The 17,457-nt window shown below is 36.5% G+C and overlaps 1 protein-coding gene across 1 annotated transcript in view; it reads right to left on the bottom strand.

The window, feature by feature from the left end:
• LOC145738810 (protein qui-1) overlaps positions 1 to 17,457 on the bottom strand; it is a 294,747-nt gene that overhangs the window by 221,925 nt on the left and 55,365 nt on the right. Inside the window, exons 2-3 of the mRNA XM_081993876.1 lie at positions 12,851 to 12,906; positions 1,896 to 1,955 (exon numbers count right to left, since the gene is read on the bottom strand). The gene's annotated coding sequence lies outside the window, so the exon portion shown is untranslated. The remainder of the gene's footprint in view (positions 1 to 1,895; positions 1,956 to 12,850; positions 12,907 to 17,457) is intronic.

A 17,457-nucleotide genomic window follows, 5' to 3' on the forward strand; every position in this document is an offset into this window, starting at 1 on the left:
GCTTTTCAAGTTTTTAAAAATAAACTAAACTAAGAACTGCTTCCAAAAGTTTCTAAAACCGTCTACAAGGTTTCAAATGCCTTAAAGGCAATCCAGAACCTTCAAGGCTCTTTAAACTCTCCAAACACCTTCCAAATGCTCCTAAAGTAGTCTAAAACGGTTTTAAAACACTACAGAAACTTCAAAATGCTTCTCAAGCAGTCTAAAGCCTTCCAAAATAGTCTAGAAGCTTCCAAAAGCTTTTTGAACACTCTAAAGGCTTCCAAACAAACTTCACCTAGTCTAGAAGCTATTCAAAAATTTCAAGGCAGTCTAAGAGCTTCCGTATGCTTCTAGAGCAGTTTAAAAACTTCCAAAAGTTCAAATTGACATGTCTTAAAAGCAGTCCACAACCTTCAATGCTCCTAAAGTAGTCTAAGAAGATTTAAAAACACTACAGAAACTCCAACATGCTTCTAAAGCAGTCTGAATTCTTTCAAAACAGTCTAGAAGCTTCCAAAATCATTTAGAACAGTCTAAAAGATTCCAAATGCTTTTCAACTAGTCTAGAAGCTCCCAGAAGATATTAAAGCAGTATAGAAGCTTTCAAAAAATTTTGTGAACCTTTTAAGAGATTCCAAATGCCTCTAAAGCATTCCAGAACCTTCAATATGCTGTTTAAGCAGTCCAGAAACCTTCCAAATGCTCTCAAGTAGTTTAAAAAAAATTTAAAGTGTTCAAAATAGTCTAAAATCTTCCGCGCTTCTAAACCATTTTGAAAAAAAAAATTGCATCTCTGAAAGAGTTTTGTGATTTTTTACAGCTTTTTATTCTTTTTTAAAGAAGATGATTTTGCTTTTTAAGCGCTTTTTTTACGATTTTTGTGCTTTTTAATCCGGACTCTAGTTACAAAAACACAAAGATAACGAAAAACAGCAAACCATTTTTTAAGTTCGAGAAGGTAGAGGGTTTTGATTAAATTTGAGTGATCCGAAGTAAAACCTCTTACAAATGGAATTAGTTAGATATGATGGTAATTTGATTTTCCCACAAGCAATCAGACTTATTGCTTTTTTATCAAATTATATTTTCTGTGTACATTGAGCAGGGTTATTTTATTTGTCCAAGAACATGACGTTAATACTCGGTGGCAGCTGTCCTTTTTTTGTGAATCCAATCAGATATATTATTTAAAAGTCATTTTTGAGAAACCTTTACAAGAAAATTCTGAATTTGATTGCCGGTAACTTACTTTTTATTCTATTCGAGCCCACTGTTTCATGCACAAAGGGACCTTTCAAACTGAATATGAACCTAAGTTTATAAACGGAGTTTTCACGAAAATTTGAGGAATATTAATAAAAAAATTTACTGATAAAGTTTAGTTGGGTAATATATCAAGTTTGCAGCAGAGAATTTTTCAAGCGAAGCTTTAATCAAACATCAAAGCTTTCCATCATTTCCATGCGACATTAACATTAATATATGATATCCGTTTTATTACTTTTAATATTCCCGTAGCTTTTCAATATTTCCAAATATCGATTTTGTGTTTTAAACTCCAAATTCATTAATGCCAATCATGTAGCATTAAATTCGCATTTACAGGTCACTTTACGCACTAACTTTTCTATCCATCAACGACAAGAAAACTTCGATTATAACTTTCTACAATAACTTTGATAGGACTTCACTTCAGATGGGTTAACTCAGTAATTCAAATTAAGTCAGTTTCGAAATTTTGCTTATAAGATGTACGCGTAAACTTACTTGCAATATGTAAGTACTTTGTAACTATCTTATTGATTTTGCTTCTAAAGGTTTGTTGTACAGGTTAACTTTGAAACCAGGCAAAATTAGGCAAAAAGCATGCAATTAAGGTATTCTATGTAAATGTGTATATTATTACCGCTTACTATCTTATCACTTGTATCAAGCTGCGACTTGTCAGATGATCTGCTCACAGTTGCTGCTGCCTGAAAATACAATGTTAACATTAACCTGATTTGAATAAAGGCAACCACAAAAATTGTAATTATTATAGTATATCATATGGTTAATATTATTCAAGTTTTTCTTGGAAATATCGTTTAAAGATTTTGTTTTACAGTTTGTCAGTCGATTGACAAACTAATGAGTATGTACAGGTTCATTCACTATAAATTAACCATCCCTTATCAACGTTATTATTGCACGTAGAAAAAAATTGTAGGAAGAACGTAACGGTCGAAGTGCTCTTCCGTACCTCTCGACGATGACTGGCTCGACTGCTGGAGCGTCGGTCGTATTTATACCCGTGAGGAGCTGCGCCCAACGGTTAGGCGTCGGCGCGCACGGTGTCTGGCGCAAGACATCTACACCAATGGGGGGCTGCACCAGTGATGTCTGGCTCAAGGTTCGTTTCCACTCCGAATCTAACAAGGTGATCTCTTCCTTTCTGTTGATTATGTTTTCGTGCTTAAAGATCTCAATGGCTTCTCTAGTTAATCTAGCAAAGTAACGTTGTGATCGATCCAAAACCTCCACCTCTTGAAAACGAATATCGTGTCCTCCGGAAAGTGCCACCGCTGATTTCTCGGTCTGTCCCCGTCTGTAACTTCTCTTGTGCTCCGCTATTCTTGTTTTGACACTACGTTTAGTCGTTCCAATATACACGGATCCACAGCTGCACGGGATCCTGTAAACTCCAGAAGCCGATAAAGGATTTTGTCCTTGGCCGATCTGAGACTCTGTTGTATCGTGCGGGTTGGTTTAAAGATGGTCTTGACCTTGTGCTTCTCTAACATCCTTCCAATCCTATCCGTGACCTTGTGTATGTATGGTAAGCAAGTCCAACCAACTTTCTCTCCAACATCCCCCGTTTGTTGTCTACGTAGTTCAATGTTTCTTGGGCGAGTGGCTCTGTTGAATTGTTGTCTACTGTATCCGTTCCATCCGAAAACCCTTTCCCGATCCCTTCCAGAGAGAGACATACATATGTACATAATGTCCGCTGCAGATGTGGACTAAACGTCAGAATTGTTATTAAGTTTATTTATTTCTAATTGAAAATGATCTTTAATTTCTTGAATAGTGTCATTATTATTGTGGTTCATTATATCCTTTAGAAAGCCCCAGAAAAACGAATCCATGGGATCGTGGAGATCGACGATCGATTTGGGGAGATCGACTCTGAGTTTTGGACTATGTGGGCATATGGACTACTACTTTTCGATGAATCCATGGGAGTTAAATCCGGACTTTTAGGGAGTCATCATATTATCTGATAGTCCCATTATTCAAATCCAAATTTTAACGGCATTAAAATTATCGAGAAGAGCGCCGTCCTGCATCCAAATCAAATCATCCAATTCATTTTCCTCAAAATTGTGTAAAAGAATGTTTTCCACCATTGGGATAAGAGTTTCTAGGTAGGCAACTCCAGTTAAATTATAATCGTAAAATATGTATATAGAAGTATTCAATAATCCATAGACTCTCATTGTAAATATTTTTTGAAGTTGGCATCCTGCTTGAATATACCACTCACCAATTATATATCAAAGTATTCCAATATTAGTTTCGCTCTTATTTAGTATTTTTCTAATCACACTCATCATAACACATCTACTTCAATAACCCAAAGTAAATTTGCAAATAACCTGGACTGTTTATCAGAATGGTTTTCAAATAACTGTCTGCACCTAAATGTTGCGAAAACCAATTTTATCAGGTATTTCAATCCACAAAATAGGAAAGCTTTGACATTACGTATAAATATAAATAATGACATTTTGGAAAGAGTTGAACATACTAAATTTCTTGGAATATCTATTGATCAAAATCTTAACTGAAAAGTACATTGTGATATGTTGAACTTTGAATTGTATTCTTTTTGTTTTCTCCTAAGAAACATTAAGTCCTTCTTGGATGAAAATCATTTGTTATCTCGTTATCTGTGTATCATGCAAAGGTCACATCTCGGCTACGCTACAGAGTGTGCTTATGGGGGTCAGGTCCGCTAGTTTCGCCGTAATTTAGCATTTTTCTTATTCCACTCGTCATAACATATTTACTTATGCTTCAATAATCCATGTACTCTCATTGTAAATATTTTTTGAAGTTAGTAAAATCAAATAATTATTCCAATATTAGTTTCGCTGTTATTTAGTATTTTTCTTATTTTGAAGTTGGTATCCTGCTCGTATACAAATACCACCCAGCCAAAAAAGTTCCCAGGATTCTATTTTTTTCTATTGCAAATTCCTGCCGTAGAAAATGATGAGAATTATTCTGGAAAAATAATCGGGATTTTTATTTAGGTTGTGAAGCATATCCTGACAAAAGTCTAGCTTTTGCTCCTATTGAGCATTAGTTAAAGTCTGCACTGGAAAAATTTTGTAGAGTCTGTAATTGGTAAAGGTGTCTGTAATTATATTTCTTTAATATCCTTTGGATCTTCGAATAACTTTTATATAAAATTGTTCAGCAGCGGTATTTATAGAAGATTCGGAATTTTCTAAAAATAATATCATTCGTCTAGCTAGATAGTTCTTTGATTATCAAGCCCTATAGACTCTCTGATAAGCCGCAGCGAAACGCGTCAGAGAATTGGAATTGACACAAAAATTACAAAACCTCAGCGTTGAATGTTGGCACTTGGAATGTTAACAGCATGTACATGCCAGGAAAGACCCATAATATAGAGCAGGAAATGAAAAGACTGGGAATAAACATCCTAGGAATAAGCGAGACAAGATGGCCTGGGAGTGGAAAAATCAGACTAAAAGACGCCGTTTTGTTTAACTCCGGAAACGAAGACACCTACCACTATAACGGAGTGGGCATCATGATGGATTTAGCGACCGGCGGTTCTGTCATTAACTTTGTACCACTCTCTGACAGAGCAATGATGGTGCAACTAAGCGCCAAAGAACCTCAATATTATTCAAGCATATGCTCCAACAGCCAATTAATTACAGACAGAGATAGAGGCATGGTACTCACAAGTTAAACAACTAATATCCGCTACCAATAAGGACGACCTCACTCTTATCCTCGGCGATTTCAATGCCAAGGTAGGCAGAGGAGGAAGCGGGTATACTCTGGGTGAATATAGCCTGGGAATTAGAAATGAAAGATGGGATGTGTTGGTCCAGTTCTGCCAGGGGGAAAAGCTGATGGTTTCCAACACATGGTTGAAGCTACCCGTACGACGCCTTTACAGATGGAAATCCCCACAGGAATCAAATTGACTATATATTGGTTCCAAAAAGATATAGAAATGGAGTTCTTAGTGTTAGGACGTCACGCTTTCGTGTTCGACTTAAGAAAACATTTTCCAACAAGCCAAACGTAGCACTATTACAGAGAGAGCCCGAACGCCAAATAATCACTGACAAACTTAACAACGAGCTCAAAAGGGTCCTACAAGAAAACGTAGTCAGTTCTTACACCGGGAGCAACAACAAACAAAGCGAAACAACATAAGGACTGGATGACACAAGAAATACTTATGTTAATTGAACCTAGACGTAGCTTCAAAAACACAAACGCAGATGAATATAGGGAAACCCAAAAATTTATCAGAAGAAAAGTTAGAGAAGCCAAAAAAACATGGATGAAAGACAGGTGCCAAGAAGTGGAAGAACTATATAAAAAGCACGACCTCTTCAACCTACATAAGAAAGTCAAGAAAATTACAGGTAACAGAAAATACCCAGTCTTTACCCATGTACTTAACCAAGACAACAAACAAATCACAGACGATGGCGAACTTAGGGAGGTATGGACAAAATATATAGCTAATACATTTGAAAGCAATAGCCCACCTTTCTGCAGTCAAGACGATGGAGCCGACACCAGGAATACTCCACTCTAAGGTTCAAAAAGCACTAAGTCAGATAAAAACTAGGAAAGCAGCCGGTCCAGATGACATCTGCCCCGATATTCTAAAACTTATAGAGGAGGAAAACATACACATTTATGGTACAACTATTTAATGATATTGTTGCGAAGCGAACTTTTGATTATTAGTTAGGATTTCTTTAGTTATTTGTTGTTACCCCTGTATGTTACGTTGCTTTGTTTACGTTCTACATTCTTTTGTCTGTGTTCTAGAAAATCCTGGCTCCGTTGCTTATATAGAGAGAGATTTATGTTATAGCTTAATGAGTGTGAGAGAGAAAGTCAATTTCATGAATATTTGGGAACTTTCTAGAAACCATGGAAGCCTATATAATCAGCTGAACCAGGCCTGGTTAGTTAGTTGTTGGGTTGATGGTTGTAGTGAAGTCGAAGTTGTCAGATAACGAGATTAAAAGTCAGTGTCAGTTTATTGTTTGTAAACAATATACAGTGTTGTACAAGAAGTGTGTTATTAAGGAGTACGACGGTACAATATCTATAAGTCAGGATACATCCCCCGTGATTGGCTGAAGTCAACCTTACCATACCATACCCATACCTAAAAAGCCCGGAGCTCGGAAGAGCGCAGAATTCCGATTGATCAGCCTAATGAGCCAGGTGTTAAAGGTGTTCTTGAATAAAATTTTCTTTTAAAAAATAACAAATAACCCAGATAGTAGCCGTAAAATAGAGCAGTGCAAGTAAAAATAAATAATAAATAAATAATTTAACAGCTCCTAACTTAGTTCCTATGACAGCTAGGAAGTTTGTTCAAACAGCAAAATGTAGTTGGTAATTTTGGCCTTCATTTACCTGAATAGAATTTTCTTTAAAAAAATTGCAAATAACGAAGATATTAGCCCTGAAATAGAGCAGTGCAAGTGAACAAGTTTTATTAGATATCAGAATTTGACAGCTCCTATCTTGGTTCCTGTGACAGCTAGGAAGTTCGTTCCAACGTCAAAATGTAGCCTAAAACCTCTGCTGTTGTTTTAATGAAAAAACGCTAAGAACTGAGAGTCTTCCACAGATTTTACTTAAAGAAGAAGAAAATAGTCAAATTGTTCAGATTAAATATTCAGAAAGCGCATTTAACTATATTTGTGGAAATACTATAGAGCACAACAGTTTTTTGCCAGTTTCAGTTCCTATCTAAATTTCTTGACTAAGAATTCTAGGTTAATGTGCTAAGTTTAATTCATTCATCTCCAATCTAATTGCTTTATCAATTTCAGTCATTGCCTGTATTTTAGCTGAACCAAATACTAATAACTACAAGTTTTAAGCATAAATGAAAGTGAGAGAAAATCGGATATTAAGTAAGCACGCAAACGGTAACACAATTTATCAATTGGAATTTACGCGCGTCTAAAATACTTGTTTACTCGATCAGTTAAGGAATTTGAATGGAATTTGCATGGAATCGCACTATGGTCGATACACAACTGAAAATACAGTGTATCCAGGATAAGGCCCTCCTTGCGACTATGGATCTTGAAAAAGGTTAGAGATACAGATTTGGTTAAATGGGAGAAAAGTTGCGTAATCATGGCTTTTATAATAAAAGGACATTTAGAAAACATCGACTTTTTTCGGTTTTTGAGATATCTTGCAAAAAGTGATTTTTTTGTTAGCCGAGAGCCGATGTTATCCTGTTTCCCTCAGAATTATCGGCCCATGAGCCAGTTGTCATCCTTGTGAAAAGTGGCAGAAGTTATCATCCTCAGGAGGCTAAAGGAGCAAGAAGTGGACCTGCACGTCATCCCCGACGAGCAATTTGGATTCCGGAGGACACTATCAACGGAACTCCAAGTCCTGAGGATGACCGAGTACACCACGGAAGGGTTCAACAGGAAAGAAGCGACAGGAGCCGTGCTGCTAGACATCTCCAAGGCCTTCGACAGGGTTTGGCACAGAGGACTTCCAATCAAGATGTTGGATGCCGGCCTGGTAAAACTAATTAGATCTTTTCTTTCAGCTCGCGAGTCAAAATCGACAGCGTTCACTCGAGTTATAGGGAAATGGAAGCAGGAGTGCCGCAAGGTGCACTGCTGTCACCATTTTTCTATAACATTTATGTTTCAGATCAGCCTAGAACTTAGCGAACCAGCTTAGCACTCTACGCGGATGACACTGCGATCATGGCCCGGAGCAGGAGCGGCCGACTCCTGACCTGATACCTTCAAGAGGAGACTACCGCATTAGAGAAATGGTACAACCAATGGAAGATCGACCTAAACGCGGAGAAAACACAGGTCATAGTCTTCAAAAGAAGACCAAAGATGAGGATAGAAGGCAACGTCAGGTTAAAAGACATGGACATCGAGTGGCGCAACGAGCCGACGTACTTTGGGGCCAAGATGGACAAGAAACTCACGTGGGGAAACCACATAGAATACGCCAGACAGAAATCCAGAGCGACCAGAGCAAAACTGTACCCCATGACAAGCAGGACATCGAAGCTGGAACTTCGGAACAAAGTGACGCTCATCAAGTCGGTTGAAGAACAGAAACTAACTCCCCAAAACTTTAGGATGTAAAAACAGACGAACGAAAACCGGCTGTTTGGACATCCTATAGTTTGCCAGGACCACCAGAGATGAACGAGCTGATGAAGAAAGAAGAAATGGAGGACAAGAAGAGCACCAGAAGAACCCCTCCATCAGCGGGGGCATCCTTTTCCCAGGACAGAGGATGCCGATGCAACTCTGGGAACTTCCCGAAAGGGGAAATTCCTGGACTTGTAGCGACTTCCTTTTCCAGACCTATCCTTTTTGTCTACAGCGATGGGAGGGTAAAAAGTAGTAGTCTTGCTTGATCCATCTATCTGAGGCCGCATTCCCAGCCAAGGAATATTGGCGCGTACTGTAGCATACAGATTTAGGTACATGTTTTAAATAAAAATTCTGTGTAAATTTCAAATTTAATGAAATCCATTATGATTTCCATGAAAACTTCGGAAGTTGAAGAGTGAAAAATCTGTGATTGTTACTCAAAGTTCTAGTTAAAAAAAATAATCGGAAAATTTGGTTTTTCTGCTTCAATCTTCAGAAATACCTTCTTGGCACCTTCTTGGATTTAAGAAACCCTTTTATTGGACATAAAATTAAAGAGCAAGTATCACCTATTTTATTAATTTTACTTTTGAGATGTCACAGTTGCATACTAATGTATTAAATTTAACAAAATTGTGTAAGAGCAATCATCACCACTAATTAATAATTCAGCAAATTCTAACCTAAAATTAAAAAGATTAATCAAGTGTTGCACGTCATTTAAATAAGAAAACAAAGCACTTTCAAAAACTGCTTCTAAAAAACAGGGTCACATTTAAAATGAAGTTAGTGATGGCTGGCAAAAACCGAAACGTCGGATTTCAAATGTGACGATGTCAGGTTTTAGAGGAAAAAAAGTTGCAATGACAAAGTGTCAATAAATTTAAATTATCTCATCAAATAAGCTGACAATAAAATAAAAACGTTGTACGACGACTAGGTTACATACACCTAGTTATGGATAATCAGAAATCACGAGGTGAGGTGTTCTAATATCACTTTTGAAACATAATATTCAGGAAAGATTATTCTAAAAGAACATTTAAGCAAATCATTTGCAAATCGATTCATTAACAAACCCAATTACATGTAAATTGTAAATTTACGAGTATAACAGAATAACTTATAGAACATCGATCGATCCACAGAGGCAATCTATCAACTTGTCGCTTAAAGTCAGCGAAAACCGCGATTGACATCATTTACGCGGCTCCAATTTACTTTGACTTTGAATTTGGGGTAAAATTACGTTTAACTTTTTCGTATAAATGACGCTGTTTATCTGCCCGGTAAAGTGACATTTATTTTGAAAAAAAGTTATCTTTGCATATTTTAAATACGGATACTAAAACTTTGCGAATTCTTGGATGAGTTTTTAGTATTGAGTAATAGATAAATCTCTCTGATCTCTGTAAATACTCTCAAAGTAACATTTAACGCACATTTAAGGACAACCGTCAAGTCAAACTGATAACTCCGATTTTTTGTGACTAAGATAACGATTTGCTATGCTAAAAAGGTTTAAACCATTTCAAATCGCCTAGGTGTATAGTTCTGAGAATCAATGTTTTAAAGACCGTGCAATACCTACACTGAGCAAATAAACTTCTCGGAATAACAAGAGCAAAACGAGCAACTCATCAGCTGTATTAGAAGTCAGACTGATCATGCATATGGTAATTAAAGGAGAGAGAATAGCACGGGTAACCTTCATCTGCAAAGTAGGAAAGAGAGACACCACCCTCCCCAAGGTCATTCAGAGCCATCCGTCTCTCATCCTTGCACATCAGAAACGCATCCAGGAATCACTCGAGCACAAAGAAATGGTTATATACGTCTTCTTAGACATAGAGGAAGCATTTGACAACACCTCTCACGAGGCAATCAAAAGGGCCCTGACGAACAAAGGAATAGACAGAACACCACATCCAGATGCATGTGCCAAATGCTGGCTACAAAAACTCCTGAAAGAACGTGGGCAAGAGTTACTTTGAGATCAACAAGAAGGGGTCCTATCACCCTTGATGTGAAGTCTGGTAGTAGACGAACTTCTTGGAATTCTTACCGACAACGGAGTGACTTGCCTTGGATATGCTGACAACATAGTCATTATGGGCACAGGCAAACTCGAAGGAACCCTCTGCGATCTCGTAGAAAGGGAGCTAGAGACCACCAGAAGATGGTGTCTGTCAGTGGGATTGAGAATTAATTCATCAAAAACCACAGTGGAGGAAGTGGAGTTTCACAAGGATTACATTACTTAACAAGGCAAGAGGTTAAGTATCTAGGACTCACCCTAGACTCAAAACTTTTCTGGATTTGTCACGTGGAAAATATCGCCAGCAATGCAAAATCATTACTGATGGTGTGCAGGAACATTGTGGGAAAAACTTCAGTATATGGATGTACTCCATGATAGTGAGACCTATGATCATCTAAGGTGCAGCAGTGTGGCAGGACAGAACCGAACTTGCCACAACAAGAAAGACATTAGAGAAGGTGCAGTGACTTGCATGTTTTTGCATAACAGGAGCAATGAGATCGACTCCAACAGCAACATGGTTAGGAAAGCACACTGTGTGTGTGCACACTACCCACTGGCAGTCTCCCAACTGACGAAATCATCAGGCTTCAAATTCAGTTTTGGAAAACAATATCATACGGAACTGAGCACCAAGAGAGATTGGAGCTCTCTCCATTCAAGCATTGGGAGAAAATACCATAATATGGTAGACGGGCGGATCTAAAACTCCTGAGAAAACTGGAGCGGGAGTCTTGGGGCCCCGCACCAAATACTCGGAACCCATGGGCCAGCTTCCTTCCGTTTTTCAAGCGGAAATTAATGCTATAGAAAGGTTTATTCACTTCAAGCTCGACAGGAAATACCGGAACAAGAACTTTTCGACAGCCGAGCAGCCATCAAATCGCTGATCTCATCTAACATCAATCGAGGATGGTTTTGGAATGCCTAAGAAAACTCATATGATCTAAGAAGGAACAACAAGGTAACCCTCCTCTGGGTTTCGAGTCACGTCAGAGTAGAGGGGAATGAACAAGCAGATACTCGGGCATGAAAAAGGGTACCAACGCCACTGACCGGACCAGAACCACTCTGCAGCCTTGAAAATGCATACGTCCAGGAAGAACTTCGCACTGGCAAAGACTTCCAGGACTGAGGCAGACCAAAGATCTCCTCGGCAATTTTAACCGAGCAAGATCGAAGGCACTGATTAACCTCAGCAAAATTAGTCTCAAAGCAATAACGGGATTTCTAAGGGGGCATTGTGGACTCAGAGAACACCTAAGGAAGCTAGGCCTAGAAGAGGACAGCACCTGCAAATTCTGCGGAGAAGATCCGGAGACACCCCACCCCATCCTGCTAGAGTGTTATGCTGTAAACCACAGAAGATTGAACACACTGGGATAACTCAAGATTCTGAAATTCTTAAAGGAACTGAATTTTCAGGGTTGCTATGAACAAACCTAGAGATAGCGAAAGAAAATGGGGTACAATAGATCTAATCAGGTCGCAGCACATCTGCCACCACCCACACCTACCAATACCAGAGAGAGAGCAAATTGGGACTGAGGAGAAAAAGAAAAATACATAAGAGGACCTACAGAAGAATGCTCAGAATATCGTGGGTAGAATACATGGCCAACGCACAAGTCCTTACCAGAATGAATAAAGATTTGGAGGTGTGATAGGAAGCGAAGAGAAGAAAGATCATCTATCTGGGTCACTTAATGCGGGGCTGAAAACATGAGACTCCACTAGATAATCCAGGAACAAATTGTGGGCAAACGGTCGATTGGAAGAAGAAAAATGTCTTGGCTGCGTTATCTGCAAAATAGTTTAACATGTCTTCTGCAGATCTATTCAGAGCAGCAGTTTTCAAGGTCAGGATTACCATGATGTTAGATAACCTCCGATAGAGAAGCTACATGAAAAAGAAGAAGTGATGATTTATATAGAAAACAATCTAACTGCATTAATATCATCTTCTCAACGTCATACATAAAAGAATAAAATAATAGCAGCAATCTTCGAAACTATGTACAGAAGCAGACTAAGAATTAATCAATTTGGAAGAGGTTAACAACTACATACTACGATGACCTATTCTCTAAAAAGATCCGAATCTTATAAGCAGACGTTCTAATGTAAAAAATATCAGAAGAGATTTTGAAAGACAGGAAATTCTGGTAGCTAAAGTTGTCAAGTTTTAAGGAAAGCACTCGACATCAATTTAATTTTAAGTTTTAACAAACTGGCACGTTCAATGGAACCATAGAGAACGACCTTTGAACTATATGGGCTAGCAAAATGAATATCTAGTATTGGAAGTGACTAAACACGGACACTTTGGAAACATGGCACAGTTAAGAGTGCACAGCTACAATCACTGAAAACCCACTATACTACTTACCCAGAAAAGTGCTAAGGACAGTAATTCATATAATATGCCACTTAATTCTTCTCCTTCTGAAACAAAGGAGGTACTATTTAATTAAAATCATTACTGTAGTCTATCCGGCGAACCTACGGGGTAATAAAATTCTATGGGCGGCAACTTTGGTCGGTCCGCATTACACTGTAAAACAGGTACGTAAGAGTGAATCGAGACATGAGACCCGAGAAGTCCTTATATTAGAGAGAGAAGAAGATATTATATTGTAAAACGGACCGGATATAGACCAATACTAATGGACGGGGCGGGTCAACCCCTCCTAATTTTCGCTTTTATTACTCCGTAGGTTCGCCGGATAGACTATAGTACCAGTTAAAACAGTGAACTTTAGCAACAAATACAACAAATTATGAGAACTGAAATTTATGTGTTGTAAGAAACCTCAATCATCACTAATATATACCAGAAACAAATGACATATATCTGTCAACGTAAGTAAAATGTATTAGTCAAGATCAAAGTATCTTCTACGACTTACGGATCTGACATAAATTTTTTGTGAGACCCAGTTTTGTTTGTAATAAATCCTCCGTAGTTTCTGTATCCCCGAACTGTGCATGCATATAAAATATTTATATGCTGGCATTTTCTTTACCTAAACTTATTCCTAAAAGGATATTAGAAACGGCTTGCTGGTGTTAGACATTTAAAATATGTTGCTTTAATGTCCAGCAGTTATTTACTCACATCCTCCAACAAAATAATCGTAAATTCGTAAATAAAATCGAAATTTTAGCTATAAAATTGTAATAAATCATTGAGATAATATTTAATTTTAAGACAGGATGTAAGATTCATGGCAATACTGAGACTGCGGTAAAACTAAAAATTCCAACGTTAAACCACTTTGATTGACGATTTGATATCTAACTAATAGTGCTTGAAATATTTTAGTCAAGTAAAGTGGAAAAACCTGGTTATGCGTTGAACTAGTTGTAAACAAAAGAACTCGTTGATTTAGGAAAGTATTGATTGAAACACAGACTAAAACAGTTGAGAGAGCTTTGCCCACAGTTTCCGCACCTAATCAATTTTATAGCTGTTTTTTACACTTCAGGTGTTTCGTATACAATTACGCATCCAACCACCACCCTTAAGGCACAAATTACGATCTAATAGTAATTTACATTCCCTTAGGTGACTTGTTAGACGTATGAGTTGATGAAAAGGGAAAGTTATACTATAATAATCTCGTAGTAGAGGTGAATCTTTTTTTTGACAATGATAGTCTAAGAGAGTTAGAGTAAATAAATCGTTTATTTGACAATTTTAAGGCACTAGATAAGGTGGTCAAAAGAGGATTTCAAGGCCTACGAATTGATACATTGAACCACTCTGTAACTGTCAAAGTAACCAAGTTAAATTGAGAAGTGCCATAATCAGTCCACTACGTATTGGTGCTTAAATATCTCAGTTATTTGACATTTCTATTATAGACACTGTATAGGGTGGTCAAAAAAGGATTTCAAGATTATAAATTGGTATATTGAAGCACCCTGTAACTGTCAAAATAACCGAGTTACAGTACAGGGTGTTAAATTGAAAAGTGCCAAAATCACTCCACTATACAGGGTGATTCCAAAGTTGGTGCTTTCCTTTCACCTGCGAATAAAGCTTCAAAAAATAAGGTTTTTTTTTCCTTTAACGCTTTTTCGAAATATGAACAATAACGAAGATACAGGGTGTCAAAGTTGTACTGAAAAAATAAAAATTTTATGATTTTGGCCAAACCACTTGAAGTAATTAAACAAAATTTTGTAGGTGTCAGTAGTTACGTGGAAAGGAAATTTTCCAAGAAACAACAATTTTTCTGCGTTTACCAGTAGCGCGCGTATAATTTTTTAAAAACATTTTCGAAAAAATATATTACCCTACTAGTTTTTTTTTCAACATAAAATTTATTATTGAATTCCTTGTTCAATTCTAAAAATAAAACCCCTTTTATTCTTTTTTGCTACGACGCACCGCTTTCGAGTAAAAAAATAAAAACCATCTTAATGCGTGCCTAAAATTAAATGCTGTCTTAATTTAAAATGTCAAATTATTGAAAAAAACGGCTGAAATCTTTTGTTTATGTTTATGTCTGTTGATAAAGAATAACCTGTAGTTAGTTAAAATTAAATTTAAGTTATTTTTTATTTTGTTTTTTTTTTCAGTAAAATTTTGACACCCTGTATCTTCGTTATTGTTCATATTTCGAAAAAGCGTCAAAGGAAAAAAAAACTTATTTTTTGAAGCCCTATTCGTAGGTGAAAGGAAAGCACCAACTTTGGAATCACCCTGTATATTTGTGCATAAAATTGGTTTATAATTTGAATCTATAAAGAGTTATATGACATTTCTACTATATGTATACACATAGGCTAGGTCATATAGGGTGGTCAAAAAGGGATTTCTAGCATACAAATTCGTATATTAAACTACTCTGTAGCTGTCAAAATAGTTAGAGGGTGTTAAACTGAAAAGTGCTAAATTCAATTTACTGCTTAAATTATTCGGTTAATTGACATTTTCACTAAAGAAACAGTATAAGGCAAAGAGGATTTCAAGGCATACAAATTAGTATATTAAACCACTCTGTAGCTGTCAAAATAACTAAGTTACAGCGTGTTAAAATTAAAAAAGTGTTAAAATGAAAATTGCAAAAATCAGTCCACTATGTACTTGTGCATAAATACTGTATACACTATATAGGGTGGTCAAAAAAGAATTTCTAGCCTACAAATTGGTATACTAAACCACTCTGTGGCTGTCAAAATAACTAACGGAATGTTAAAGTGGAAAGTGACAAATTCAGTCCACTTGTGCTTAAATAAATGAGTTATTTGACATTTGTACTATAGACACTGTATAGAGTAGTCAAAAAATTATTTCTACAAAATTCTACAAATTGGTATAATGTGCAACTTTATAACTGTCAAAATAACTAAATTACAGGGTAAGTGTAAGCAAAAAACATAAAGTAGATCTTCACAAAATATAACGATGTAATATTTTATGTGGAGATCGACTTTGTGTTTTTTGCTTACAGTTACACTACAACTCCACTGCGTGAAGTACTTCTTTTTATTAAGTTACAGGGTGTTGAAGTGAAAAGTGTCAAATTCAGTCCACTCTGTAATCATCATCATTAGAGTCCGGATTAAAAACCAGTAAAATCGTGAAAAAATGCGCTTGAAAAGCAAAACTATTTTTCTCAAAAAACCATAAAAATCTGTGAAAAGCACAAAACTCTTTCAGAGTGAAACTTTTTAAATTAAATTGAAATTAAATAAAGAAACACATTTTAAATGGATTTATTCTAATTTATTTAAAAAACTTAATAATCATATTTTGTCAAAAATTGATTCAGTTCACTTTAAATAACCTAAAAAATATAAACATTTAAAATTATTAATTTTTAAGCAATCATTATTATTTGAAACAGGAAATCACTAAAGGTTTATTTAAATGTTCAATTATTAAATTTTGCCGTCTATCACTAAGGATATTTTTAGTACAAGTAAAATAAGGATATTTAAATAAGAAAAACTTAAAAAAATTAACTTATACAAAAAATAGCAGCAAATAAACACAAAAAGAAGAAAAAAGCATGAAAAAAATATGTCAAATGACGTGTTTTTGTATAAATCGATCACATTATATGTCAAAAATGGGTTGCTTTTATTATTTACAAAAAGCAACATGCCTAGGAATCCGGACTCTAATCATCATTATAATTCAGTTAATTGGCATTTTTAAGACACTGTGTAAGGTGGTCAAAAAAGGATTTCAAAGCCTACAAATTGATATATTGAACCACCCTGTAACTATCAAAATAACCAAGTTACAGAGTGTTATGTTGAAAAGTGCCAAAATCAGTTCATTCTGCATTTGTGCTTAAACAGCTTATTTATTTAACATTTCTACTTTAGACACTGTATAAGGTGGTCGAAAGAGGACTGCAAGGGCTAGAAATTGGTATATTGAACCACCTTGTAACTGTCAAAATAACCGAGTTCTTCTTCTTCTGCTGCGTGTCCATTAATGGATGTATGGGATCACATTTGTTCACTCTTCCTTATTACGTATGGTATGCATTACAGCATCAGTTCTTGCATTGTCCTCAGTCCTGTCCACTGCCTAATGTTGCGGAGCCATGACATCATTTTCCTGCTGATTCTCCTCTTTCCCTCAATTATCAATTGCAGGAATTTGTACCTCTCGTTTCGTATTACCTGGCCCAGGTATGCTGTTTTTCGACGTTTAATGGTGTCTAACAGTTCGCGGTCTTTATTGATTATTCTCAAGACCTCATCGTTGGTTCTTCTTGCAGTCCATGGAATCCTCAGTACACGCGTATAGACCCACATCTCGAATGCTTCCAGCTTGTTCATAGTGCTCACCTTCAGTGTCTATCCCTCCATGCCATAAAGCAATACTATCCAAACATAGCATTTGACAAATCTAATTCTCAAGCCAACATCGAAATCAGTATTGGTGAGCACTTTTTTGAATTATCTGCAATTAGAACTGTGTCGTCCGCATAACGAATTTTGTTAACCTATACCCCATTCACCTTAAGG

Source organism: Ips typographus, linkage group LG16 (genome assembly GCF_016097725.1).
Source record: "Ips typographus isolate SLU linkage group LG16, UJ_Ityp_2.0, whole genome shotgun sequence".
Lineage (NCBI taxonomy): Eukaryota > Metazoa > Arthropoda > Insecta > Coleoptera > Curculionidae > Ips > Ips typographus.